At 32.2% G+C, this 26,456-nt stretch overlaps 1 protein-coding gene across 11 annotated transcripts in view; it reads left to right on the plus strand.

The window, feature by feature from the left end:
- Nucleotides 1–26,456, plus strand: part of VPS13B (vacuolar protein sorting 13 homolog B) — a 753,213-nt gene that overhangs the window by 250,977 nt on the left and 475,780 nt on the right. Inside the window, exon 21 of one of the 11 annotated variants that reach the window (XM_081265603.1) lies at nt 9,286–10,179. The exons of the other annotated variants lie outside the window; for them this stretch is intronic. The gene's annotated coding sequence lies outside the window, so the exon portion shown is untranslated. Of the gene's footprint in view, nt 1–9,285; nt 10,180–26,456 lie in introns of those variants that run through there. 11 annotated transcript variants of the gene reach the window in all.

The following is a 26,456-nucleotide window of genomic DNA, read 5'->3' on the forward strand; positions in this document are numbered from 1 at the left end:
GTTTAAATTATTAGAGTGCTTTGAGAAAGGAATTTATACAACAAATATTTGAATACCTATTGTATGTTTGGCACCGCTTAAGCATTAAGGATTTCTCTCTCCCCCTCCAATACCCATGAGAGAGAGGGGTTCCCAAACTTCCTAGAGCTAACATTCTGTTATGACATTTAAAATATCGTAGTTATCTTGTGTGATAATTAAAAGTGAAGTATTATCTAAATTATCTGAAGCCTTTCCTTGAATGTAAAAAGGTGGAAATTCTAGTTTCTCCTTAGATTAAATTTCTGCTTTCATTTCACTTAAAATATGGAAATCTGAAATGTTGTGGAAATCTCTGCAAGGATACAGTAGACAAAGTTGTGGAAAACTCAGTTATAGACAAACAATAAAATAACAAAAATACAAATACACTATGGGAAAATAACCAAAACAGTGAAAAAATTTCAAACTGTTAGAAGTCAATGAAATGGACAATAGGGGCTGGGGATGTGGCTCAAGCGGTAGCGCGCTCGTCTGGCATGCGTGCGGCCCGGGTTCGATCCTCAGCACCACATACAAACAAAGATGTTGTGTCTGCCGAAAACTAAAAAATAAATATTAAAAATTCTCTCTCTCTCTCTCTCTCTCTCTCTCTCTCTCTCTCTCTCTCTCTCCCCCCTCACTCTCTCTCTAAAAAAAAAAAAAGAATATTTAAAAAAAAAAAAGAAATGGACAATAATAAGGAATGAAATTGACAGATATTTAATAAATGATAAAATCGAAGATTGTGAAATCTGTATGATAAACAATTTCATAAAACTGTGATAGGAGTATGAATTGATATAGTCTCCACAAATCAATTTAGCAAAATTTCTGATTCTTTATAATCCCGGTTCTAAGACTCAATTCTAAGGGGATAATGTAAGATGTATTTAAAGACTTATATTTAAAACATAAGGAAATTTATCTCAGTCATTTGTGAAATCACAAGTCATCTTTGTTGTCAAATAGTATAAAATTATGAAATAGATCAGAATATATCCCTAGAAGTCCCTCTTTGAAATTAGCCAATAAGGGCTGGGGATGTGGCTCAAGCGGTAGCGCGCTCACCTGGCATGCGTGCGGCCCGGGTTCGATCCTCAGCACCACATACAAACAAAGATGTTGTGTCCGCCGAGAACTAAAAAATAAATATTAAAAAAATTTTAAAAAAAGAAATTAGCCAATAAAATATTTGATATTACATAAGGAAGTGTTCATATTAACAACTTGTATGAAAAAATAGAAATAAAAACCTACATTAAGGACTAGGGGTATATAGCTCAGTGATGGAGTGCTTCCCTCACTTGTGCAAATGCTTGTGTTCCATCTTTAGCACTGTAAAACAACAACAAAAGTAAAGCTATATTGAATAAAATTATAGTTTTGTAAAATTTTCTCATTAGGGGCATATGAATATATGTGTGCATATATATATTCATGTATTATTATATTCATGTATTTTATTCATTGAAAGTTATTTTCTAGCAGTATTTACCAACATTTAATAAAATTATGAATCAGCTCCCATTCATGGTATATTTTTCTGTGGTATTTGATATTTTCTGGTAACATAAATAAATGTTATAACTATTTCTTCTACAAAGTACTGACTTTCAGCTAAGTTATTTATAGGTCACAATGGTGCAAGGCATGCTTGCACAATGATTCTTACATAACCTTATTACTTAAGTAGTTTCATGTTCAAAAATAGTTTCATGCTTAAAGAATATATGCTCTGAAAGCCACAGTCTATCAGTTTAAAAATTCTTTATGGGTCTTATTATATGTACCTGAATAAAATATAAGATTTTTAAGATAGCATAATTTGCATTTCTCTTTAATTTTTAACAGTTTCAGTCTAACTGGTGACTGAAATGTTTAATGTGCCTTTATTTTCCAGTATAATTTGTATTCTAGTTGCAGTTCAATGTTTTCCTTTTGAGGTACAGTTAAGATTTTACTGTATTGGTCAACCATTGGTTATAATACAAAAAGAGAAAACCTTCCATGTATTGTGATCTAGTGTTCCCTTGAAAAACAGCTCTTACAATTTGAATGCATTTTATATAGAAGCAAAGATATTTTTAGAATTAAAATCCAAGACTAATTCAAAAAATTCTTTTGTTTTTCTTTTTTTTGTTAAACCCATGATGAATTTGAATTACCTATGACCCATGATTTGTGATGGTTCAACACTTTATGGTGGTACAAAGTGATATGCATTTATTAGAAACCATACTTTTATTATGAACTTTGGTCTTTGCTTGCAATAATGATTTAGAGGATATGGTTCTCTTTCTTGGAATGCTGTCTTGTGATGATGGGCAGTAACGGTCAGCTGCAGCTCTCAGTAAGACATGTGATTGATCACCAGGGTAAACCACAGATTCTCTCTAGTTGTACTTCGTTGCTAAGCTGTAATGTTCAACTTGTGATGAGTTAGTGGGATGTCACTTCATCATAAGTTGAAGAGCATCTGTAAACTTGTAATGGAAAATGATAGGAATTAATATTCTAGAAATAATAACCTTAAAAGAAGACTTAAAAACCTGTAAACTTGAATAATTTCTAAATTTGTTCTACTTCAAGTAAAAATAGTTTTAGGAGACTGTTGTAATATGAACATGTTTTATGGAGACACTCAAAAGTATTCGTCAACATTTCTAGCACATCAGATACTGACAGTGCTTATCTTTTTAAAATTTTTATCTTTATTTCCAGCCATTTCCTTCCTTTTTGCTTGACGTATAATTCATGATTATTAGCTTGGATTAGGATTAGTTTTGGATTCAGGTTGAGAAAGAAAACATTTATTTGAGCTAACTGGATGAGAGTTGACAGAGGTACAGTAAGAAGAAAGTCAAAAATTTTAAGAGGACTCATTTCTGTAGATGAGTGTGAGACCATCTGAAACAACAAATTAGTAAAAGGCAAATAAAGCTTAGAGAATAATCTTTGAGGGAAGATAAGTGTGACACGTCCCAAACCCTCTGACAGGGTGATAAACAACCACTAAATAAAGAGGAAAGGAGAAATAAATAAAACTATCAATAATTGGGTAAAAGCATTTTAAAAATCAGTTTGTCTTATTAATTGCTAGTTATCCTTGAAATAAGATTTTGCTATTATTGCTAATTCTGTGTAGAAGAATATTGAGGGGGAGAGACTGTCAAGATCATTTCTAGTCCAGAAGAAAAGAATAAAGGACACATTTTACAGATGGTCAGCTGTTGCTATCAGAGTTAAGCAGTTGAAGTAAGACTGTAACTCTTCTAGTCTGGTGTTCTTTTTCACTATGTATATTAAAAGGTCATTTGCAGGTGATCAGATAGTTGTCTTTAATACATATTTACTTATAACAAAAGGATGAGCACAGTCCTTTTACCTCTTCTTAAATAAAGTTATAATTCATTGAGTGATACATACAGGTAAGCAGATACTTAAAAGGTAGTTAATAACATGTGTTTACATTGAAGTCTTTGTGACTTAGAAAAGGATTCCTGGAATATGTCATGGCCAAGATGAGCCTTCCATTATGAACTGGATGAGAAACACTTGGTCAGACCTGGGGAAACCAAACAGCTCCTGTGTAAGCAGAGCTTAGAGTAAGTAGAAACAATGGTAAGAGTTCAGACTGTTTAGATAAATAAGCCCCCTTTGGTTATAAGAGGCTCTGAAAGTCATTTTAAAGGGTTTGGACTGAGTGCTAAAGGGAAAAATCAAAAGGCTGTATCATATTTACACTTTTGAAACAAACTTAAGCAACAAGTATAGAGGAGAGAGAGTAAAAAGGTGAATGTTGCAATGAAAAAAATGGTAATGCTAATGGAAAGAATTATACATATTTTGAATAGAAATGTGGTGGAAATAACTAAACGGTGACCAAGGGAAATGGCATAATAGGGAAAGCAAGCACCTACTAACTGGTTTAGGGAAGCTAGGTAGATAGAAGAGTATCTTTCAGTAAGACAATAAATAAGAGAATGAGAACCAGGATTTATTTAGAATAGTAGAAACAGCTAGTTTAACTTTTTTGTTTTTTTCCTGTTATAATAGAATACCATAGCCTGTGTAAGTTATAAACAATGGGGGTTTATTTGGCTCATTGTTTAAGAGGCTGGCAAGTCTTAAAACAAGGGGGTGCATCTGGGAAGGGCCTTCTTGCTACTTCATAACATGGTGGAAGGCGTCACAGGGTGGGAGAAAACAGGTATACATGAGAGAAAACTGAAGTGAACTCATTTTGTTTATCAGGCATTAATCTATTCATGAGGGAAGAGCCCTCTTACAGGTCCTATTTCTCAGTATTATTACTGTGGCAATTAAGGTTTGTTCATTCTTCCTTCCTTTTTATTTATTTATTTTTTTGAGTTGTGTATGGATAACTATTTTATTTTATTTTTAGACTATTATTTCATTTGTTAATTTTTGTGTGGTGTGAGGATCAAATCCAGTGCCTTACATGTGCTAGGCAAGCACTCTGCCACTGAGCTACAGCCCCAGTCCCCTTTTTATTTTTTGCTTTTGAGGCAGAGTCTCACTAATTTGCTGAGGCTGGTCTTCAACATTCCCCTGCCTCAGATTTCTGAGTCACTGGGATTGCAGTTTTGTGCTACCATGCAAGTGGCAATTAAATTTCAACATTAAGTTTTCAAGGGGACATTCAAACCTTAGTAATAATAACATTAGTATTTTTCTAGTTCTTTCTTTGTGCCAGATATTGTGCTAAGCAATTATAATAGAACCCAAGAGCCTGACTCCAGAACTTATATTCTTTTGCATTGCACCAAGGAGCACAGGTTGTATAGAAATTCATACCTTAGTAATACATTATTTCAGTTTTATTGAACTTGATTTAGTTTTATTTATTGGTTGCCAGCTGCATGGAAGACACTGCTAGAGGTTGGTACAAAAAGGTATTTAATATAGGGCCCTGATCAAACTCGACTTATATTATGAAAACGGAAGAGATTAATTTGAATGGAGGAAAGGAAGATGAATGATCTTGGGAAAGGTCTGTCAAAGATAAATTGATATTTAAATCTTACATAATCAAAAAGTTGCACATGAACTAGAAATTCTTATTTTGTGTTAAAAATACTTTCAGTTTTCTTATTTTGTTTTAAATGGTAATTATTATTAGTTAAGATCGTATTTTTATAAAATTATAAACTGTATAATTGCTGCTGAAAAGTGCTTGGTACATATTTATGGTAAGATAGTGTTAAAGGGAAAAATCAAAACATGTTTAACTCTTAAAATATTTTCATATTTTCATGTAAGTGTAGTTAGAATATCTTTTCTGAAGTTTTTCAATGTTAAAATTATTGAAAATATAAAATATTTGAAATACTTATTGCTGCTTTTGTTTTCTAAGACAAATGTTTAAAATTAAAAAATAATATTGGGATTATTAGATTATATTTATTTTTTGTGGTTTGGCTTGAAGTTAATTATTAAATAGAGCTTGATTTTTAGTCTTAGAAAAATAAATGTATGGGTGATTAGAGCTTTTTTTTTTTTTTTTTTTTTTAAACTGTACTGGTTGTTAAAGCATTGCCTAAGTAAACTTTCAGTGAGCTTGTGAAAGGGATGACTTAACACAATTGTTGATGCATTTGGAGTGAAACATCTTTATCAAGTTAATACAAGAAGCAGTCATGCCCTGCTTGAATTACTCACTCAAAAGAGCTGAACAGCAGCCTGCATGTGGATTTTGAAATCCTGGGAAATAAGATGCCTGCATGCATCCAAATGTTGAAAGCCTTCACTCCTTACATGTGGGAAATGTTCAGCTCTCTTGTCATCTACTAGATTTTTGGCCTTCAGGGAAACATGATCAATTTAATTGCTGACCAGCTTTGTCCATTACTTTTAATGATTATAGCCTCTGAAGTAAGTCTCTGAAGTTTGTAGCTTAAAAGATCATGTTTAGATATTAGACACTTAAGATGTATGAGATTAAACACATAGACCTAGATGTTTCACTTGTTTATTACATACACTCACATCACTAAAAATATAAAATTATTTAGATGTAATCATAGAATCAACTTGTTAATTTTAAATGAAATCTGAAATGTGTTTGTCTCTGTGGGTCAAATAATATCTTCCATAGACTGCAGTTCTGTGGAATATTTGTCTCTTATAGCCCTTTGTGTGTGCAAACTTTGGCAATTTTTCTAAAGCACAGGCTTTAGAAAAGACTTATTGAATCCCAGCTACTTACAAATGCACAAAACAACTATTTGTGCTTTTTGTTTATTTTCATTTTATTATCTTTATGATAGGAGATTCAAAGAGAATTTTTAGAAATATGAAGTGATACAGCATAGCTAAGAAAAATTTACGTTATAGGAAGGAAGAAATGCATCTTATGTTTTAAGGTTGTTACTCTTGAATTGCAATTCTGGAACTGAGTCTTTGTTTAAATCACTTGATCTCACTTTTATCATTTCTTAGTCTATTAAATTGTTGCAAAACCAAACACTGAATATTGTTGGGTAGATTGTCTATTGCATAATGCTAATCTTCTATGAAATAAACCAAATGAATTTGTTTATTGTTATTGCTATTTTTTGGAATGACTTTCTGAAAGATGGAAGTAAAGTTGCTATTCTCACAAAAATTGGTTTATGATAATATTGATCAGAATGAAGGAAGGTATGTGGCTGGAGGTGGCAACATTGATAGTGTTTGGTCAGTGTTTTTTTTCCCTCTTAAATTTATGTGTTTAAAGTGTTTTATTAAAAATGAGATTGATAATCACATTTATTTTTATTTTTGATTCATACAAATTGTACCCGTTTATGGGGTACATTGTGTTATTTTCATATATTTATACATTTAATAACTATCAAGTTAGAGTAATTAGCATATTACTTCAAACATTTATCATTTGTTAGCAGTGATAATGTTTATAATCCTCTCTTCTAGATATTGTGTGAAATATTTAACACATTATTATTTGCCATAGTCAACCTAGAATAGAACAGTACAATGTATTTTTCTCTATCTTATTATAACTTTGTATGTGTTGACTAACCTCCCTGCATGCCCCCTGCCTGTTTGCCCTCCCCCAAATCTGGTAATCACTTTTCTGTTTTCTTATTTCTAGTAGATCATTTATTTTTTATTTTTTTTTAGATTCCACAAGTGAGTGAGATCAAGGGGTATTTGCTTTTGTTTTGTTTTACTTGGCTCATTTCACTTAACATCCTGCACATTCATCCATGATGTCGAAATGAGAGGATTTTATTTTTTATGGCTGAAGAGTATTTCATTCTGTCTATCTGCTCATCTATTGATGTAGCTTAGGTTGATTATATATTCAGATGAGTTAAGCTAAGATTTTATAGATATATATAATAACTGAACCTTGGAAAACAGTTATGGAGATTTATCAAAAGTTAACATCACAAATATAATTTTTAGTTTATATAATAGCTTTATGTGTACATTAATACTATGCTAGAAATAGTCTGCATGGTAGAAAGGTAGTGAAAGAAGTATATTTTGAAATGTGTTAATAAAGTGGCAAGTAGTGGATTTTTTTTTTTATCAGAGGAGCTGTTCTAAATTTGAAAGAATATTCAAGATCAAGTGGCCATATGTAATGTTTAGATAAAAGGGTCAGAATGCCACGTACATGCCTATAGTCTCAGCTACTTGGGAGGCTGGGGTAGGAGGATTGAAAGTTTGAGGCTAGCCTGGGCTATTTATTGAGGCTATGTCTCAAAATTGAGAGATTAGGCATGTAGTTCAGTGGCATAGCACCTGCCGAGTCCGGCAAAAACAAAAACAGAACATATTGTATATAATTTAAATATTTATTAATATTAAAAATGGGCTTGGAATTCATTCACTTCTCTTTTTTGTGAGTCTCTTCATTCTGTAGCTAGATATTACTTTGAGTAGGTATCATTTTGGTACAAGGAAAAGGATTTGAACAACATTTATAGTTTAGTAGCCGTAAATTTTTTAAAAATATTTTTTAGTTATCAATGGACCTTTATTTTATTTATTTATAAGCGATGCTAAGAATCCAACCCAGTGCCTCACACATGCTAGGCAAATGCTCTACCACCGAGCCACAACCCCAGCCCCAGTAGCAATAAATTTTTAATAAATTTTTGAAGTTTATAATTAAGAATAATATCTATGTAATTAATGATAGCATTACTATAATTACTAGTATTTCTAGTATTATACAAGATGACATTTTTTCCTCTAGTATATGAAATGAAAACCTGTGCTGAATGTTGATTAAAATAAAAATTTTTTTGTATAGTTAAGGCTTTGTTTTTAAAGCTAAACAAAAGTTTATCTGCAAATAGTGTCAAAGCATATTAACATATATGCTAGAAAGGTGACTGCAATTGTCTGAATGTGTCCCCCCAAATTCTCATTAACTGCCATTGTGATAATATTATAAGGTAACAGTCTTAAGGGACGATTAAGTCATGAGGGACAGTCCTCATGAATGGGATTCAAGACCTTATAAAGTAGGATTGCCATTTTCCCCTGTCACCTTTAGGAACAAAGTGTTCAGTGTGCCATCTTGGAGACAGAGACTGGGCTGTTACCAGATTTAAACCTGTGTACACTTTGATCTTGGATGTCTTTCTTCCAGAGCTGTGAGAAATAAGTTTCTATTATTTTTAGATATTCAGTTTCAATTTTTTGAATAGCAGCATGAAGGAATTATAGCAATGATAAACAGTAATTTCAGTATTACTTTTTTATGTGTCTATACAGGGAGGATGATCTTTGTAAATCAATTTCTTGTAATCATGGGAAATACATTTTTAAACCAAACTGCAAGTGAGACTAAGTGCTAAAAATTATAAAATTAATAAAAATAATAATTTTTATGGGGTTTATTTATGTTTATTGACCTGAAATTCTAATGGACAGTTAATTTGGAATTTCTTTTATGTCTTTATATCTTTTGAAAACACACTGGAAAGATTTGATTTGACAATTATTTCCTTTTAGGCACCCTTTTCTGTGTTGTATATTGGACCTATGGACTGGTTTCCATCAGTTACTGGAACTTCATTTTTTTTTTTCTTTTAATGCCAACCCTGTAACCTAAAGTACTGACCCTCATATCCATGTTTGTGACACTAATTTTTGGAAAATTAGGAAAATTTTTCAGCTGTTATTAAAATAAGAGTGGTTTTTTTTTTTAAATATTGTATGGATTAACTGGGTCTAAGGCTTTAAATGACAGATATCTTTACTTACCTGTGTATTAGTCAGGGTTCTCTAGAGGAACAGAATCAAAAGGAAATATAATTTTAAAAAGAGGACTTATTAGGTTGGCTTACACAACTGGAAGCTGGATAGTCCACAATGGCTATCTGCAGACTGGAGAGCTGGAAGAACTAGCAGTTGTGCAGTCCAGGACGCTGAAGCCCCAGAACAAAGAGGGATCAGTGGTGCTACGCTAGTCTGAGACTGAACGCTTCTGGAGAATCCACTTGGAAGAGTGAAGTAGTGAGTGTCTGATATCCTCAGACAATTGGAGCAATCAAGAACCCCTTCAAGAAGAATGAAGCTTGCATCTGCTGCTGCTTCATTGTTCTTCCCTCTTTTATTCCATCCAAATCATCATTCTATTGGATGGTGCTGCCCACACTTAGGGATGATCTCCATTTCAGTTGGCTATCCCACATGCCAATCATTCCTAGACATACCCTCAGTGACACATGTGTAAGCTCCTTGATCTTCAGCATCTCTTAATCCAATCAAGTTGACAATTCTAATTAGCCATTACACTTTGCTATTGAGTAATATGTAAAATCTTATGCTGATTCATTCTTTTTATAATTTTTATTTACAAAATAAAATACCTTATTATGATGATAAATAGTTAATACAAAATTTCAAGTGAAAAATATTAATAAATATTAGCACTCATCTGAAATGATCTAGAGAGTAGCTATTGTTAATATTTAAGTGAAATTCCTTTTAGATAATTTCAATTTAAAGATAAATATAAAATTGTACACAAGTGCTTTCATACCCATACATTCTCTTCTATACCTGCTTTGTCATTCAGCAGTGTTTTAAAAACTGTTTTTTCCATTCCCAAAATAGGTTTTTCAATCTTAAATACAATGCCATTTTAGCATCCTTGTATGTTTTCATTAAAATTAACATAATTAATATTACTGGGTAAATACATTACTGATGGATATTAGGAATTGTCTCATTTCTCACTAATATTTAAAAAGTGCTATTGTGAACAATTTTGTTGAATTCATCCTGTGAACATTCCTAATTTAATAAATTATTAAAGGCATAATTTGGTGCATTATTTTGTTCTTGATAATCATTTCCAGTATTTTCAGATGCTTAGCAGTAAACAATTAATTAAAAAATTTATAATGCTAGCATTATAAGCAACAAGTGGCTAGCTTTCATAGAATTAAAGTGAGTGTCTTTTTTATGTCCTAATTAACACATTTTTGTCTCTTAGGAAAGTTCTAAGATGTTGTATAGATATGTTCTTATTTGGATAGTAAAATCCTTGCCATTAAGATTTTGTTAAAAATACCTTTAAATTTTTCTATTTTTATAAATTCAGGTAGGTCTTAATGCATCAGCTTTACACTCAAAGTTATCATTTCTTCAGTTTCATTGATCTAGAACGATTTGGGAGAAAGAGTTTGGATTTTGGAATCAGGCAAACTTGTTTTCAAATGCCAATCTGCTTTAACTGTCTGTGTGACTTCCTGCAACCTCCCCAAGGCTCATTTTCACATATACAAAATTTATAAAACAATAGTACTCCTTTATAAGATTTGTTTTTCATTTTCAAGATAATGAATGTAAAGATTCAACACAGAGATAAGGAACAACTGCAAGCTGCTCACAAAATTTCACCTCTACTTTGAAAACTGGGAATCCATAAATATTAGAATGAGATTTATCCCCTATCTCTCACTCTGTACAAAACTCTAGGTAGATCAAAGACGTCGTAATTACACCAGAAAACCTGCACCTGCTATTAGAAAATGTGGGCCCAACACTCCAACATATCAGCTCAGTAATTGACTTTGTTAACAAGACTCCTAAAGTGCAAGAAGTAAAATTTAAAAATCAATAAATTGGATAGTATCAAATTATAAATCTTCTTCATAGCTAAAGAAATAATTAAGAGCATGAAGAGAGAGCCTATAAAATGGGAGAAAATGCTTGCCACCTGCTCCTTGGGGCATTAATCTCCAGGATATAAAAGAACTCAAAAAAAAACTTAACACCAAAAAACCAAATAACTCAATCATTAAATGGGCAAAGAAACTAAACCCAGTTTACCATTCATATTTATATTATGAATATAAATATGAATGTTTACCATTCATATTTCTTCTTCACAGAATAAATGACAATTATCAAGAATATAAGCAACAATAAATATTGGTGTGGATGTGGGGAAAAAGTGTACACTCATACATTTTTGGTGGTGCTGCAAATTGTCGCAGCCACTATGGAAAGCAGTATGGAGATTCCTCAGAAAACTTGGAATGGAACCAGTTTGACCCAGCTACCCCACTCCTCAGTTTATACCCAAAGGACTTAAAAACAGCATCATATAGTAACACAGCCACATTAATGTTTATAGCAGCTCAATTCACAATAGCTAAGCTATGGAGTCAACCTAGGTGCCCTTCACCAGAGGAATGGATAAAGAAAATGTGGTTTATATCACTCAAACACACACACACACACACACACACACACACACACACACACACACGCACACACTCTAGAGGATTACTTAGCCATAAAGAAGAATGAGTTTGACATTTGCTAGTAAATGGATGTGTCTGGAGGCTATCATGTTAAATGAAATGATCTATCTCCCCAAATCAAAGATCAGATATTTCCCTGATATGTGTAAGTTACCTCACAATAACAGGGTGTTGGATTAGAATTCAGTGGATTGGACAAAGGGGAATGAAGGAAAGGGAGAAGTGATGGGAAAAGGGAAGACAGTGGATTGAATTTGACATAACTTTCCTATGTATATATATGAATATACCATAGTGAACCTCACCATCATGTACATCCACAAGAAATTAATTAAAAAGAAAGAAAACTGGATAAATGTTAGATCAGTAGAGAGAAAGGTATAGGGGATGTAGGAGAGGAGGGGAAGAGGAGGTTTGGAGAACTGAATTAGAATAAGAATGTATTCCATGCTTGTATAATTATGTCAAAATGGATTCTACTATCATGTACAACTAAAAAGAACCAATAAAAAATTAGCACCTCTGCTTTGTAAAAATGTTTGTAATGGTAAAGAATACAGCATTTGGAGTTAGCCGGATGTGGGTTTGAATCCCTATGCTGCTCAGTCCAAAGGAAATTATTCTGTCAGTGTTTTTACTTTCTTCATTAAAAAAAGAAAAAAAAAAGATCGCTTAAGGTTTTGTGGGGCTTAAGTAAAATTGTATGTATAAAGTAGTTAGAACAGTTTTTGAGCAAATATTTCTTGTTCCCACAAGTTTTATTTTTTTCACCAGAAGAATGATTCCACATTTAATGTGAATTTATATTTTAGTTGTTCATTGTTCTACTGTCGTAAATTTATAGTTTTTTCTTTAAAAACAAATTTGTAATTAACAAAATTTAAATAATTTTCATTGCTAGTATCCAATTGTTGAGAGAATGAGAATGAATATCTTAGGAGGCTCTCTCCAGCATGTTGGTTAGTATCCCTGGTGTAGGACCCGCTCTCTCTTTTTTTTTTTTTAATTATTTTATTGTTGGTTGTTCAAAACATTACAAAGTTCTTAATATACCATATTTCACAGATTGATTCAAGTGGGTTATGAACTCCCATTTTTACCCCGTATACAGATTGCTGACCCGCTCTCTTATCTCTAGTTTGCAAACAGTACCTAGACTGCTCTGTTTCTTGTATTTCTTTTGAATAGCACACATTAAGCATGAATTTTCTCTTTGATGACAAGAAAGTCACTTATTCTAAATAATTTTATGACTTTTAAAAGATATTTTTGTATGTTTAAAAATATATTTGTCAGAACACTTTGTAAATAAACAATATGCAACTATAATATTGTAATGTCTGGTAGATTGGTTTTGCTTTCTTTTATATACTTAACAAATGATTCTCTGAATCTGCTTAAGACATTTCTTAACTCAATGTGTAGTAGCTTCAAGGTTTTGCTATATCTCAAATGAGGTTTTTTTTAAAATATATATATTTTTTAGTTGTAGTTGGACACAATACCTTTATTTCACTTATTTATTTTCATGTGGTGCTAAGGATCGAATCCAGGGTCTCACACTTGCAAGTCGATTACTGTACCTCTGAGCCACAACCCCCAGCCCTCAAATGAGTTTTTGACCAGCTTAATATGTGCCCTTGTTATATTTTCAGGTTTCCAGATCTTTACTGCTTTGTCCTTTTCAGCCTAGGTGTTTTTGTTCAGAATGTCTTTTGGTAGATACGATACATTTTTCTGTGTCCTCTTTATCAGTTTTCTGTTTTCTTCACTTACATATTAAAGACAGACTGACTCTATAACTCTTAAGGAAATCGGTTCAAGCCTCAGCTCTATGACTTATTGTGTGTGTTTCCTATCTTCTTGGTACCTCAAATAGTCTTATCTGGGAGATTAGAATATTGGTACATAATAACTTGCCCCTCATGGACTTACGGAAAGAGTCACATAATTTAATATATAGATGTTTTTCTTTTTGTAAACCAAGCCTATGCACATAACAAAAATTTTAGCTTTCACTGAGTGCTCCCTAGTGTCAGGCACCGTTTTTAGGTACTCTTTTATCCTCAGAACAGTCCTATGAAACAAAAAGTTACCCTACCTTTTTAAAAGAAGTTGAATGTAGAAATTGTCGATGTTTCATTATAGGTGTTCATGTAGAGTAGAACTTGAATTTATCAAAGTAAATAAATATAAATTTGTGTTTTATGTTTAAATAAAAGGTTTAGAGTACAGATGTATTCTTTCTTGTGATTTCATCACATTAACTGACACTCCCTCCTCCATAAAGTGTACCAGTACTCATAGTGTCAAATAAAATGGTTTCTATTGTGATTGTGTCTCTCTGTAACTATGTACTTCAGCTGTTTGCAGGGGACCTCAGTTTCAGAAAGCAGGGTTATCCAGATATTCCTCTGCACCAAGCCTGCAGTCATTCCAGCTGTTGAAAATACTGTATTTTCTGCTTATTTCTTGACTTCTTTGGCTATGGCTCCAGACTCCCCAGTCTGATTACTTTTTTTTTTTTTTCAGATAAGCACATTAGTTTTTTGATGCTGAATACCTAAGTAACATGATGAAACTGTTTGTCTTGGTTGTTTAAAAGCAGTGAAGGAGAAGGGATAAGACATCATTTTTGTAAAAGTGATGCTGGGACCCAAGAACACTTCTAAGGTGTACAGACCCTCTGATTCATAGTGCTTTAACTTTAACTTTCTCTCTTGTGATACCTCCATTAAAAATATTCAGTGGCCTTTAGAATGAATAATGCTTTGAATATTTAAAGGCAGTTGTATCACAAAGTTAAATTCCAGGAGTAACAAGATTTTGAAGCAGCTTCAGAATCCTTGTGCACAGCCCCACATAAAGAGAAGCTTTAGAGTATGTTTCTTGTTACTCTATAGCACTGATTATGGCTTGGCTTGGGAAGAAACTTATTTACCTATTTTCTTTATACAATAAAAGGTAGTATTATTAACCCAGTCAATCCAGTCATTAACTTAGGGAATGTTTTACATTTTTCTTCTCCTTTTCCAATTTTCCGGAGTAGCTAGGCAACAAATTCTTAGTCTTTTCTATAAAACTTTTCTGTGAGACATATATGGTCTTGCCAATCTTTTAAAAATATTCTTTAATGTCTCCCTTGTTGATTTTTGGAAAAAGCTCAGACTTCTTAGCAGGACAACTCTATACTTATATAGTGTGGCATTTTCCTGGGTGTACCATCCCCCCACTATGTGGACTATTTTAAATTTCGTGATCATACCATTCTCCCTTACCACTTTCATTAATACATATGATTTTTACACTGTAGAAAGCTCCATGTTTTTTTTTAATTTTTTTCTTTCCATTATATTCAACTCAAGCCTACATCCATTGAAAATTAACTTATTGAATTCGCTTACCAATACAGGTTAAGTGTCCCTCACATTTGCTTCTCTGCATTCTGTAACTATTATTGAATATATTTATTAAAGTATTTATCAACTAAGATAATTAATTTTTTTCATTGTCTCCCATTAAATTATGAGCAGTTCAAGTTCAGGGACTATTTCTTATTTATCTCTGAAAATCTGATATTCACTCTTAGGTATATGGATGTTCTGTTAGAAATTTCTTGAGTTAATAAATGACTTAAAAACAATATTTTTTATAATAGTTACATGGTAAACATGTCTTTAATTAAAGATATTAAACATGTCTTTAATCAAACATAAGAAAATGAACTAATATCTAAGCTTCTATCCATTTGACATTTGTCAGATATCTTTCTTTTAGTTGTTTACCACATTGGTGTTCCTGTTTGGTCTTGTCTATTTTATTAGCACTAGTGATTTGTGAAAAAATACCTTCTTTTCATCACTCCTACACATAAAAGAACTCATATATTTTCATTTGCGAATGAATATTTATGTATACATGTACATTGCCTATGTATATAGTTATAGCATCACTTTTTAATTCTTAATTGTTTATTCTGTGAATGATATTTACATTTTTGCTTTATCAGATGACTAGAAATGTGAAACTTCTCATATTCCCCATATTTGGCACATTTGTTTTTTTAAATATGAAATGGCTTCATTGAAGTAATTTAAGAATATCTCATTTGGACCAGTCCTTGAAGTCAATTACGTGTTTGAAAACAGGGATCTGTCTTTTATCCCATGAGAGACCATGGAATTATGAGGATAGGATACATTTATCAGTTATGGTATTTTTCCCTGAGAGTAAGATGCCAAGAATCTGAGTAAGCAGATCACAAATATATTCCTATTTGAATATTGTGTAGTCTCTATAGAGGGAGAGAGAGAGAGAGAGAGAGAGCGCGCGAGCTAGAGAGCGCGAGTGGGCAGGAACATCACATCTCTAGTAGTGGGATCTTAGTTATGTTCATTTTAATGATACTACTTACTATGCTTTTTTTTTTTTTTTTGCTTATAAATAACCTAGTTCAACCAGAGCCCTAACCATATGCAAGGTACTAATGTTCAGATTTATTTAGTGAACAAATTGAGGTAGTTTTCTGTGCCATTGGCGGAACAAATTAAACTTTCACTGGTTGATTGCTTACACCTACAGAGTTTAGTGTGGGAGGATCATCAGCCAGTTTCTCTTATTGGCAGCAGAAAACTCTGCAGCTGAGTTTTCCCATCCAAGAGGTATTTTATTTGAAATCCCAGAACATTAGTAAAAAAAAAAAAAATATATATATATATATATATATATATATATATATATATTCATTAGTAAAAAAAATGGGTAATAGTAAATTACTGAAAAGTTATTAAAGCAAAGCAAGTATGTTATTAATTGACAATTTATTGATTTCATCTTCAGAGCCAGTTTAAAGAAAAGGCAGGAAGGGTTAGTTTTCAAGCTATGCTTTGAATGCTGTGTGAGGTCTGTTGGAGCTTTTTAGTTAGATTGTAATTAATTAACTCAAGTATTAGTACTTGAGTAAAAGTACACTCTTTTGAATCTATCAAAGATGCAGCAATTTGACTTTGGGCCTGGAAAATATTGAAGGGCACCCAAAAATTCACCTGTTATTTTTAATCTTTTGGTAAAATGCAGCAGTAATTTGTGTATTTATTCAGTGTACACATTTCTGTATGTTTGACTTCAGAGAAAATGGCATTATGTTTTAAATTTCCTTTTTAATTGCAGTTTAAAATCTTCAACTTTTCAGTTAGTTTGATCTCTTTAAACAGTGTTAGAAATTATCATCCTCAGACTTTATAGCCTGTAAAGTTATATAATTTTACTGACATAAATTAAAGCAAAGAAGTACTTTCAAACTTTGCATCTTACTTTAAGTGTTCCTTAAGAAAGGGATGTTTTTAGCTTATTATGAATAATAAAGCAAAATTCCATAGCTGGAACTTTTAATTTTTCTTTTGAAAGCCCTTAATGTTGAGATCCGGAGTCTCTTTTGGTTTGTTTCTATGTATATTTTCATTTTATTATTCTTGTTAATTTTGAAAATTACTATAAGCTATTTCAGTATTAATTTTGCTATTTCATTATTACTTTTAGAGCATTCCATATTTAAGAATATTTGAAGTTAGGAATTGTTGTACAATTAATGATATCTTACTATTGCTGATAAGTTGAGGTAGTTCTACGTTAACTGGTATGTGTTAGCTTCTTTTGGTCATCTAGTGGCAGTATAACTTCAGACTACCTTAATTTAAATTGTCTTCTTGTAAATTTTTTGCAGTCCATTAGTAGTATGGATTCAGACTCCAAATCTGTGTGAAAAATAACTTTAGGTTTTAATACTTATATGGTTTTAATTCCCATGTTTTTTTTCTAGCTATTATAAAGCTTAAGTTATAAAAATTAACTTTTGATTTGGTGGTTTTATTTCTTATTTCCTATGTAATGGCAGCTTTAATGTGTCATCTTTATGCAGGACTGCTATAGTTTGAATCTGGCTTATTCCCCAAAGGCCTATGCATTAAGTGCTTGGTTGCCACACTGGCACTATTGGGAGGTGTGGAACATTTTAGGAGGTGGTTTCTACTGGAAGGAAATTAGGTCACTGGGTACATGACCTTGAAGAGGATTTTAGGACCTTAACATCCCCCACACCCCACACCTTTGCTTCTTGGCTGCCATGAGGTGAGTAACCTCCTCCCACACACACCATACCATGATATTCTTTGTGGCCATAGGTCCATTGCAACATGGTCAAGCATCCATGGACTGAAACCTCTGAAACCATGAGCCAAAATAAACCCTTCCTTCTTACAACTTAATTTTCTCAGGTCTTGTGTAATAGTGACAGAAAGCTAACACAGGAATTTTCAAATGAGACCGACTTTTAAGACGTATTTCTTTTCTTTTAATGATTATACCAAGTTTTATAATTAATAAAATTTTAGATTTAAAAAGATACAACAGCAATGATATAACCAACAAGGAATGGCTCGAGTATAGGAAATGCTACATAACCTTGGGTTACTCCTTAGATGGCAGAGAATGGCCTTTGTAGGATCATTTGTGTTTGTGTTTGTGGCTAAAGGTGGTAATAATTTCATATGTGTATTTATGAATGGAGCACAGCAAGAAAATAAAAGTACAATTTAAATTTGAGGATTATTCATGATCACTTTTCATATTAGTCTAATGTGAAAAAATGATTATAGAGCTGGGACTGTAGCTCAGTGGTAGAGCACATGCTTTGCATGTGTGAGGCATTGGGTTCAATCCTTAGCAACACATAAAAATAAATAAAGATACTGTGTGTTCATCTACAACTAAAAAAATTTAAAAAAAATTGTTATAGTTTTTCAGTTTAATTTTAATATCATAATTCTTCTTTTAGACTCTTTTTTAATGAGCTTCAAAGTATAAATACTTATTTAAATGTTCAATTGGGAACTTAATATGAATGCAATCTAGTGTCTTTGTCAAATATTTGTGGTCTTTACTGGAGGTGGGAAGCATAAACATGCAAAGGTTTCGATGTTGCTAGATCAGTATTTTGGTACCTTATTCTATTTGGTTTTATTGCCAACATTTACATAGGAATTTGGAGAAATTAGAACAGCTTCATAGCACAGTAAAATAATTCTTATTAGTGTGGAGGAGGAAACAAGGAAAACTAACAGTAATGGCTTTTGAACATATTTGTCTTAATTTCTTCATAGTTCTCTTCAATATATATTATCTCTTTCACCAAATGCTAATTCACAAAGGTTATGATAATGACCTATACAAATAATTTTTATCAGAAAAGTATAGGACAGAATCAGAGCATGAACTGCTTTCCTTTTGGAAACTAGTTCCGAATAATGTGAGTCTGATCTGTTCTCATATCAGTTTCCTGGACAATTATTTAGTTTGGGACCCTTGCCTTTCCTACCCTTTACCCTTCCCACCCTTTCCCCCTATACACTATATTTTTTTTGGTGGGAATAATTTAGACCTGAAAAGGTAGTCATCTTTCTGTGTCCTGATAACAGTTCCTTGGAAGCCATTTGTCTGGTTCATGTTACCCAATAAATAGTTAATGAATTATTTAATGAGGGAGATTTCAGGCAACTAACTCCACATCCCAGAGTACAATAGAGTTTTAAGGATTCACTGTGATTAATTCACTGTGATTTTTGTCTATTTTGACAGTCTGGAAATAGTTTAAATTCTCTGTAAAATCTTCCTTAGACAACCTGTAGCATGGTTAACCGGAGAGTATAAACATATCTAAGCACTGACCATTTTACTTTAAAGTTACTAACTTAGAAGATAGTTATCCAGCCTGGCTTAATACTTGTTACAAGGGAGCCAAACACTTTCATTGACTGTGATCAACGCAGAGGGTAGGATTCACAGGTATGGATAGTTCATATTATATAGGTTGATGTATTTAACAGGCACATATTTGCTCATCTGTACACAACAAAGTAGCCTTTTTGCTTTGCTTTTTTCCCCATTCATATTCACCCTGACTTGCTTAAATTCATGACTAAAGAAGGAGAGATGAAATTTTTTGACTTAATAATCTCTTTAGAGAGCAAGGGATAGAAGAGAAGAAACTAACAGCAATTAAACATTTACTATTATCAGACACCATACATGGTACTTTTTTCTTGCATCTTTTAACCTAGAAAAATTCTTTCTTCATTTTGACATTGAGAAAACAGGCTTAGATTCAGATATTGCAAAATGATTTATTAACCATTTCAAAGATCCATAGCTAATAAGTGGCAGAACCAGGAATTGAAATAGTTAAGTACATGTCCCCAAAGCTTTGTATTATATCATGCTGTCTCAATTCAAGTATCTAAGTGATTGAAAATGGGAGTAATAGTTTAGTTAAGTAGGCTACCAGGTATCTGAGTGCTGCACTTACTTCCCTGCATCATTTTTTTTGGTGGGAATAATTTAGACCTGAAAAGGTAGTCATCTTTGAAGCTCTAAATAATCAGCTTGTGTTTGATTAACCTTGATTGTGCTCTGATGCAAAGTTTTGCATTTATTTGACTTGCAACCTGCTTTATAGAGCTAGTGATTTATTGAATATCTTGGAAGCAAGTCCTTGACAGGCAATATTTTAAGGTAAAATTGCTGTGTGAGGATTTTGTTAACCTGACATTTTGTGGTTTCGCCTCATAAAACTGGCAAAGGACTCCCAGTGTGGAATGTTAATGGGGTGAAGTAATGAATGCAGGCTGGGATATAAGCAACCAGACATGAGCAATCCTATAGTTCATACTCTGTGATTCTGGGGGAGGTCTTTGTAGACAGTAGCTTTACTAAAAGATAAAAGCAGTAGGAATCCTTTTTAACTTAGGAGTTGATCAGACTCTTTGTTTGAAATTTAGGCTTAGAAGTGAAGCAGTGGTATGCACATGGGAAAGTACTCAAAGTTGTGCAGTGTCTCATGATAATTTTCATGTTTTCAAACTGTTGAATTATTATCGACTACGTATTTTCTCTAATCAAATGTTAGCATTTTAAATAAGCTTAATTTTGTACAGTTGTTTGTATCAATCTGTTAAACAGACAAATAGTTTAATTTTGATGTTAGTTGTGCAGATTTTATTCCACTGGAGCAAAGCAATATATGAAATTTCTTTCCTTTTCCTTTTGCTTTAAAACTTTGCAGATTCTAATGTTTCCATCAAGGATTCCCTCAAAGCAGCTCTGCTTTTTTTCTCTCTGATATATTTGATGAAATACACTGTAGGATTTTGTTTGAAAAAAGAAAAAGGATTCTACTTCTAAGAAATTTTGAATGCCACAAATTCAGCTACTATTTGGTTTTAATTTTAAAATTTATTTCCTAAGATTTTGTGATCATGTATTTCAAATGATAATAACACAAAGAATTTCTATGAAGTTTATATTTTCAAGAAGAAAACTGATTATTTATAGACTGAGGGGAATTTTAAGACTTCTTACTAAAATGTAAGCATTTATGTAGGTTCACCTCTAGTTGTAGAGATTATAATTTCCAAAACAATTATTATATTTTCATATTTTGCCTTTAATTAGACTTGTTTTCCCTCCACTGAATAGACTATTTAAGATATCTTTTAGATAAAAATCTGAAACAATTTTAATAATCATCCTCATTGTCCTAAACATGCAAGCTAGAATGTGTTGTTACTATCAAATGTCTAATAACTTTTTTTTTAAAGAGAGAGAGAGAGAGATTTTTTTTTAATATTTATTTTTTAGTTTTTGGCAGGCACAACATATTTGTTTGTATGTGGTGCTGAGGATCGAACCTGGGCCGCATGCATGCCAGGCGAGCGCGCTACTGCTTGAGCCAGGTCCCCAGCCTTCTAATAACATTTTTGAATCTACACTTTCCTTTACTACTAGTCCACTTAGTTAGCAGGTGGTAAAATAGCTATCTTTGAGATACTCTTAAAAATATCCCTTGCTTTTTATTCCCACTTACCCTACTTTAGATTCTCAACTTTAATCATAGACTTCTTAGGATAGCTGCAATAGTCTCTTGCTAATTTTGCCTTCTTTTGGTCATTCTGTGTAAATTGGCCTATTGATTTTGATTACTTGAAGCCATTTAATAACTCCTATTGTCTAGCAGATAAAGTCCAAATGTTTCACCCTTTGCAGCTGCTCATATATTGTCTTAGTAAAACAAACCAATTTCACTTTGTTTTTCATAGTGTTAACATCTAAACTAAAATATATTGACACTTCAGTCTGTTTCTCAAATGGAGTTTTATAAAACTTATCACTAAAAGCAACCTTAATAGAGTAACTCTATCTATATGTATATGGCCCATTCTAAAATTTTTCTCATTCAACATATATCTGGCATCTCAAGGGCAGTTATGATTTAGATGTCTTCACAATGTTTTCTATGATTGACCCGGACCTAGTGAAGATATTTTTATTAGTTCCTCTTAGAAAAAAGATCACTTTTGATAGAAAACAGGCATATCAATTTTCCATTGTCAACCAGTTTCCTAGTTGCATCTTTATACAAATGCCTAGGAATTCTTCTAATACTTTTAATATATCTATATCTACATTCCAAATACTAAAATTATGTTTTCCTTTCAGTGTCCGTAGAATTTTTTTTTTTTGGCGAGGGTTGGGGGTGGCTACTGGGGATTGAACCCATAGGCACTTTATTACCGAGCTACATTCCCAGCCCTTTTTTAATTTTTTTTTTTTTTTTTTAATTTTAAGACAGGGTCTCACTAAGTTGCCTATGGCCTCATTTCATTGCTGAGACTGGCCTCGAACTTTGGATCCTCCTGCCTCAGGCTTCCCAACCCCACTGGGATTATAGATGTATGCTACTGTACCTGGCAGGGTCCTTAGAATCTTGAAAAAAATAATCTTTTCTTTCTTCAGTTTTTTTCCCTTATTAAATTATCTATTTGTTTCCCTAGGATATGTTTTGGAGGTCATTCTTCTGTGCTCCCATAATTGTATCTTAATGATTGATTTGCTTATTTATCTTTGCAACTACTTTATTGAAACAAAATATAAATATATCTTATTTATCACTTTTTCTTCTCAGCTGCTATATACTGGGTTCTTTTTTATTTTATACTGTGCATCAAGAATAATAATTATATACCATATTTAGTAGAATTGAAAATATTCATGTAAATAATTTTCTGTGTTTTATGGTTTCGATAACTATATTTGAAAAGACTGCACAATCTCTAGCATATAGAGCAGTTACTCAGTGTATATCGAATGAATAAGTTTGTCTTATACTAGTCCCCACTTTTCCATGGTTTCACTTTCTGTGGTTTCAGTTACCTGTGGTCAACTGCAGTCCAAAAATATTAAATCGAAAATTCCAGAAATAAACGATTCATAAGCTTTAAATTGCATACTGTTTTGAGTAGCAAGATGAATTGTGACATCCTACTCTGAACAGGAATCATCCGTTTGTCCAGTGTATCCATGTTCTTTATAATACCCACCCATTATTCCTTTAGAATCCATCTTGGTTACCATATGGACTATCAAGATATTGCACTTTTTTTTTCCAGTAACCCCTCCCTCCCTTCCCCCCTTCCTACATGAAGCAATGATGGCCCTATGTGTGAGACCAGTGACGCTGACAGTTTGTATCTTTCAGAAAGGACTTCATTTAAGTGAGAAAGTGAACGTTCTGAACTCTCATGTAAAGAAAAAAAATGTTGAGGTTACTAAACTGAATCTTACATCTATGAGATTGGTTAGAAGGAAAAAGCAATTCTTCTTATTTTGCTTTTGTGTCTCAAATTTCAAAATGGCTGCAAAACATGATAAGTGCTTTGTCATTTACCTCACTTTATCTTATCATGTAGGCATTGTATCATATCAAACAAGAAGGGTGAGTATAGTACCATAAGATTTTGCAAAAGAGCCATAAACACCACGTTCACATAACTTTTATTGCAGTATATTGTTTTAGTTGTTTATTTCATTGTTAATCCTTATTAATCTCTACTATGCCTGATTTTTGGATTAAACCTTATCATAATTGTGTTTGTGTAAAAATATATAGGGTTTGGTACTACAAGAGGTTTCACATATCCACTGGGGATCTTGGAATATACCCCTATAGATAAATGGGGGTGTGGATTACTGCAATTACATCTTATATGTGACTATACATTTTGTTTCCCAAGTTGCTTTGGGAGAGGTTAAAATTTTTTTTTATATGTGTTTTTATAATTACTGAGTAAATACATATTTGAAAAACTTAAATAATTTAGAGAAAGGCCAAATTTCTTTTTACATTTTATTTAAAGCAGGTTCGATTATAAAAGTAATTTTTCTCAAAATTGGAAAACGACAGTTTGAGGCAAATGAAGATAATACTTATAAGAGTTGAAAAGGAGTTTGTAAAATTAAAAATTTTCTCATGGAATAAATTCTGATTAATCACATTTAGATATTATGATACAATTGAACTTTTCTGTAAATAAATACCTATGGCTTTACTTTTTCCAATGGTCAGAATTCTGTGGTCACAAAGAGAAGAAAAAATAGAATAAAACTAAATTCATAGCAATATATTCAAACTTAAGATTTGTAGAAAGAAGACTGAATGAATGGACAGTACAAATTCATCAGGGATGGGGATGTAGCTCAGTCATTTGCCCAGCATGTGTGAGGCTCTGAACTCAATCTCAACATTGACAAAAACAAACAAAACAAACCGAGAAAAACCCATCTATTTCATATTGGTTAATTTTTGAAAAATATATGGGGAGACTGATTTCATCAGCAGCCAGATTTAAAATGAAATACTGTAGTACCTGGAAAGTATTTTCAAGGCCTTCTCCCATACTAATTATTAAATTTCATATATTTATCTATCTCTTACAAGTATATCTTTTATCACACCTAATTTTTTATCATATAACATTTCTGAAATTAGATTGCATCTTAAAATAAATGACTTTCTTTTTGTTGTTTATATTGGCCTTAGATGATGTTTAGTTTTTTTTAGAGGAAATTTGTGTTTGCTTCTGCCAGTCATCTTAGACACTACCAAACTGAGACCACTTTGAATTATGTTATTTGTTAGATGACTTTTAAACATTTGTGGTAGTGTGAATTTAGACTGCCATAATTGAGTACTGGGTTGTGGTTAATTTCTGTGAAGAAATTTATTCCACAGCCCTTCATAGTGTAAAGATTAATTGTTGAGTTTTCTTACTTCTATTAAGTTCAAGGCCTGCCCCCTTCCTTTTTTACCCATTCTTATTTCTTTGTAGAGGTTTTTTAAAAAAAAGTGTGTCATAATAGGTATATCTTAGAATAGAAGTAATACAACATTGCAGTCAACATAAATGGGTAAAATGGCATTTGTATTCAATGAGTCAGCCCAATTTGGTTTGAATTCTAAAGTTCATCATTACTGAAAGTGTATTATTAAAGAATAGTGATTTTTTTTCTGACTAGAATCCTGGAATTTGAACTAGGATAGTATGTAACTTAATATATTGACCGTATCCATCGCTATAAAAAGTAGTATCTTTTGAAATATTTGAAATAGCTCATACTTCCCACATTAGTTTCTGTTTATTATCTTTACTATTTTTTTTAAAGATAGAGTGAGAGAGAGAGAGAGAGAGAGAGAATTTTTTTTTAATATTTATTTTTTAGTTATCGGCGAACACAACATCTTTGTATGTGGTGCTGAGGATCGAACCCGGGCCGCACGCATGCCACATCCCCAGCCCATCTTTAGTAATTTTTAAAATTATTAATGAATTACTTTTCTTAGTTTTTAAGAAGCATTACCTTCAATGTAAGAAACTTCTGTTAATTTAAATTATGCTTATGCCATATTTTTTCCTATCTAAGATAATAACATTTTTCTTTGATTCATTGTTATTAGATCAAATTAGGCCATGTGCCTCCCCTTAACCCAGTAATATATTGCAATGAAATGGCATACAGTGATTAGCTTTCATTTTGTTTTTTTTACAACTATTCAAAGGAATAGAGTTTCCATGAATAGCTATGACCCTATGTGAGAGTATTCCTGGAAAAAAAAAAAAAAAAAAAGAGATTCTGTTCAGAGGGGAGAAGGGAGTGGTTGCTGGAGAGAAATGGGATCATTTGCAGTATTTAATACTTATGTAAATCTGTTCAGCCTGCCTCCACACCTTAACAAATGACCATTCTCCAGGCTTTATTAAAAGTTCTTATTTGGTCTGGATATTTTAATTGTTTTATAATATGGTGTAATATCAGTAGTGAATCTTTCTTTTTTGGTTTTGTTGGTCTGAATACATGTTGAGCTTCACAAACCATGAATTAAGAAGGAGTTGATATAATGTGTTTCTTAAATATTGATAACTTTTATGTATTTTCTAATAGTGCTAAATATGGTGGTAGGGAAAGTTCAAAATTTCGTTTATTTCAAATTTCCTCCAGTTAATTTAATAGAGTCATATTGGGAATTTTAGATTAGGAGCTAGACAGTTTTATATAGAATCTTACATTGTATTATTTCCATAAAATAATTGGTAAACAAAATTCTTATGCATCAGTGACACCATAAAATAAGATAAAAATTCTTGTCTAGGACTTCAAGGTAGTAGAAAAAGAATCATTAACCCTATAAAGCAGGTAGCCAAATAAATAAAAAAATTTGCTTCATGGTACACTCAAGATTAATTAAAATATAAGGCAGAAGCAAGAGGATAGAGATTGGGCAATCAA

The sequence above is a fragment of the Spermophilus citellus genome, assembly GCF_964194105.1.
Source record: "Spermophilus citellus genome assembly, chromosome: 14".
NCBI lineage: Eukaryota > Metazoa > Chordata > Mammalia > Rodentia > Sciuridae > Spermophilus > Spermophilus citellus.